General features: G+C 48.7%; 1 pseudogene; it reads right to left on the minus strand.

The window, feature by feature from the left end:
• Positions 1-1,598: 1,598 nt before the first annotated feature.
• LOC148776025 (E3 ubiquitin-protein ligase RNF6 pseudogene) lies at positions 1,599-3,797 on the minus strand (annotated as a pseudogene).
• Between the last annotated feature and the right edge of the window lie 420 nt (positions 3,798-4,217).

Below are 4,217 nucleotides of genomic sequence, written 5' to 3' on the forward strand. Positions count from 1 at the left end.
CTTTTTCACCCAGAGGGGAAAGAGGCAGTACAACAGTGGGTTCCCCGTCAATGGGCAGGTCTACCCTCCAGTAGGCATAGAAATATGGAGAGGATGTAGAGGGAGCTACCAAAGCTCTTTAAAGTTTGACCAGGGACTTCCCTAGTGGACCGTTGGTTAAGACTTCACCTTCCAATGCAGGTGGTGTGGGTCTGACCCCTGGTCAGGCAGCTAAGATCCCACATGCCTTGTCAGTTCAGTTCAGTTCAGTCGCTCAGTCGTGTGCGACTCTCCGCGATCCCATGAATCACAGCACGCCAGGCCTCCCTGTCCATCACCAACTCCCAGAGTTCACTCAAACTCATGTCCACAGAGTCAGTGATGCCATCCAGCCATCTCATTCTCCGTCGTCCCCTTCTCCTCCCGCCCCCAACCTTTCCCAGCATCAGAGTCTTTTCCAGTGAGTCAACTCGTCGCATGAGGTGGCCAAAGTATTGCAGTTTCAGCTTTAGCATCAGTCCCTCCAATGAACACCCAGGATTGATCTCCTTTATTTTTTTTTTTTTTAATAGCTGACACGTTTTAATATTTATTGGTAGAAACAGATCTTCAATGCATACTTTGTATAAATTCTACATTCTCTTACTTTTGTTGTCATTGTTTTATCTGGAGTTTTTTGGCCTCCAAATGAACTTAACATAGTATCTATGCATTTGATTCTTTACAGATTTTTTTTTAGATTTTAAACTAAATTTGAGAAACCATGCAAGTTGTACATTTTACTTAATTTAATCCAAAAAATAGTTTGCACTTTCAAAAAAGTCACGAAAAGGCAGAACTCAAATAACCTCTATGCTCTAAAATGTCCATGTTCCATTTCTGAAAAAAGAAATATTTGTTCAGTGTTATATATTGCTTGCTATCTAATAAGTCAGATTGTCAGAAACGCTTCATAAATTATCTCTATTTTTAAATATCTTAATCTACTTCCTCCCCGAGATGATCCTGCAAATATTAAACATTGTGCCATATGCAGCAATAGCCCAACAGCTTAAAATAAGAACCAAACCAGTAGTTTTCAGACTGAATATTTTAACCTTAAAATTATATACTTATATATACACATATTAAATTTAAGTGCGGCATAATAAATTTAACATTTCAAGTAACTTAAGTGCATTGAGCAAACATTCAGCCAGGAACTCTTTCATGAAGACACTTGTCCTTAGAATGAAAAGTTAAAGGAAGGCTTATTTAGACACCAATGTCTGGACACTGTATGAAGCCTACGGGACCTGAAAGTCCAAGCAAAACCCTGCAGGACTTTTCGGACAAATATTGACTTGTAACCTACCAAACTGTGCAGATATAAAAGTGCTTAGCATGAACAAAATTACCAAAATAAAAATATTTTAAAGGTTATTTGGTTCTAGCAATAATAACTATTCTGTACTTTACGATAATTTAATATTTGCATTTTAAACTTTCTATAAATTTACTCTTTTTAACAAGTTAAAAAAGCACACACAAAAAATAGTTCAAACTATAATCATCTGCTATTTTTCATCCTGGTAAGTGCATCACAAATGATTCAAGAAAACAATGCCTGAACACAGCTCCACGGTGGTGTGCCTCTGAGGGACTCAGGGTGTCACCCGCTGTTGGCTAGGCCGGACCCTAAAACAGGCTGCCGGCAGACGGGGCAGGTGCAGTTCTCTGAGAGCCACCGGTCGATGCAGTGGATGTGGAACTCGTGCATACAGGGTAACTGCCTGAGCTTGTTTCCGGCCACGTAGTCGCTGATACACACACTGCAGGCCTTGCCCGGCTCGCCGTCGGCACCGCTGTGCTCGTAGTTCCGGGTGGAGAGATTGTCGATCTGCTCTTTGGTTAAACCACGCGTGGGGTCGTCATCATCCCCCTCGTTAAGCAGGAAGAAGTGAGCAAGGCAAAGAATGGGTAGTGTTCCTGTCTCCACTAAGTTACCTGAATTCCGCACAGGCCGGCCCGCCACGGGGTCGCTGGCTAGGGTATGAGGCGGGGTGAGCTCCACGCGGGCCAGCCGGCCCCGGGGGGCTCCTCCCGCGGGAGGGCCGGTGGCCCCACCGGGGGGACCCGCGTCTGAACGCAGCGCCGGCCCGTGCGGGCCATCGCTCTGCGCCTCTGACTCTGACTCGGCCTCCATGAGAGAACTCAGCTCACCAAAGCCAGTCATGATCTGCCTTAGGATTGATCGCAGCGCCGCAGAAGACGGCTGGGCGAGCTCGTGCTCAGACACCCTGCGCAGCGGCACGGTGATGGTGCTCACGTAGGTGCGCATGCCCAAGCGCTCCTGGCGTGAGATGCTGCGGTGGAAGCCCCCGCTGTTTCTCTCCAAGGAGATCCGGTTCTCCGCCAGCCCCACCCGAGACCGAGTCCTGTTGGCGATGCTGTCGCGGTCGCTGCTCTCTCCAGGACGAATCCTCCTCACCTGCAGGTCCAGGGTGATGGTCGGGTGTCGCCGCACGGCTGCGGGCAGCCTGCTGGGCTCCTCCTCCTCCTCTTCCACCGTGATTCTGGACACGAGCCTGGAGTTGGAGAAGAGCGAGGACGTGGCCCCTCTGCCTTCTGCGTCCTGCTCCAGGAAGACCCGGGTTACCCCTCTCCTCCTGACAGACTGCCTGGTGCTCTGCTGGGAAGGCCGGCTCTCTCTTTGTGAATTATGGTAAACTGTGCCACTCGGCCACTGAATCGGCGACCGGCTCCGACTCCTGAAAGTAGACCGTAGTCTTATGGGCTCTAGTCTTTGGTTTGTATTCCTCACTGTGACATTGGTTCTGGCCCCATTTTCCCAGACATGGGCTGCTCCAAACCGCTGCCCCTCCCTCTGCCTAAGTTCACTCCCACCTGATGGGGTGCTCAGATGAGTGAGGGGGGCACCAGGTCCAGGACTGCCAGATGCACCCCCAAATCCATTTCTTAGTCTTCCCAATGGAGACAGAGAGCCTTCAACTGAGCTCTGCCCCCCAGAGCCAAGGCGCGTCCTGGGAATGCGTGCACCGCGGCTGAGATTCCCTGCAGACTGGCTCCTGGTTCGCCTGGCCACAGGACTGCTTGGTCTCTGGGACCCATCTGCAGCCTGATCTTGGCCGACATCTGAGAAGGGCATGCCCGCAGAGTCTTCGCCATCCATTTCAAATCCTCTGTTCTCCTGGTTGATGTGGATTTCCAGACTAAACCGAAACTCTCCACTGTGCGGGTTGGTTCGACTCACAGCTCTCCAGGTCTGGTTCCCATTCTGCCCACTTCTAGTTGCGTTTCCTGTGCGAAGAAAGGTGTTCAGCCATTCCAGCAGAGAATCTTCATTCGAACTCTCTCGAGGGATCCCTGAGTCTCTGGCGTTTGTCCCATTTCTCAAGTCAGGCTGAGACGCTATTTGTTCCTTGATGCCATCTAACCGCTGTTGTAATTCTTCTGATGTTATTTCTCCAGGAGTGCCTAAAAGATTATGGTCTCTCATCAGCCGATAATCTTCATCATTGAGGTTGTTGATAAACTGGTAATACGCTTCTTCTCTGTGGAGACGCTCTTGCTGCCACCTTCTCTCATTTTCTTGATGATGCTGGTCTTGGGATGAGGTTTCTTCACCACCATCATCTGACTGAGATCTAGATCGATTCATGCTGAGACTCCTGGCTTCTTATTTTCCTTTCAACATGCTTTTAACATACGCAGTGGTATCCGTCCTTCCATTGTTTGTGCTTTTTTTTGATGGCTGCTCATCTCTTCCCAAGCGGTCCCCGAGTAACGAACGCTTCCCATGGCTACCCAGGTTCCCAAGGGAGGCGCTGATCTCCTTTAGAATGGACTGGTTGGATCTCCTTGCAGTCCAAGGGACTCTCAAGAGTCTTCTCCAACACCACAGTTCAAAAGCATCAATTCTTCGGCGATCAGCTTTCTTCACAGTCCAACTCTCACATCTATACATGACCGCTGGAAAAACCATAGCCTTGACTAGACGGACCTTGGTTGGCAAAGTAATGTCTCTGCTTTTTAATATACTGTCTAGGTTGGTCATAACTTTCCTTCCAAGGAGTAAGCGTCTTTTAATTTCATGGCTGCAATCAGCATCTACAGTGATTTTGGAGCCCCCAAAAATAAAGTCTGACACTGTTTCCACTGTTTTTCCATCTATTTCCCATGAAGTGATGGGACCAGATGCCATGATCTTCGTTTTCTGAATGTTGAGCTTCAAGCCA

Source organism: Moschus berezovskii, chromosome 12 (genome assembly GCF_049115385.1).
Source record: "Moschus berezovskii isolate FMDL1 chromosome 12, NW_MosBer_1.0, whole genome shotgun sequence".
NCBI classification, from domain to species: Eukaryota; Metazoa; Chordata; class Mammalia; order Artiodactyla; family Moschidae; genus Moschus; species Moschus berezovskii.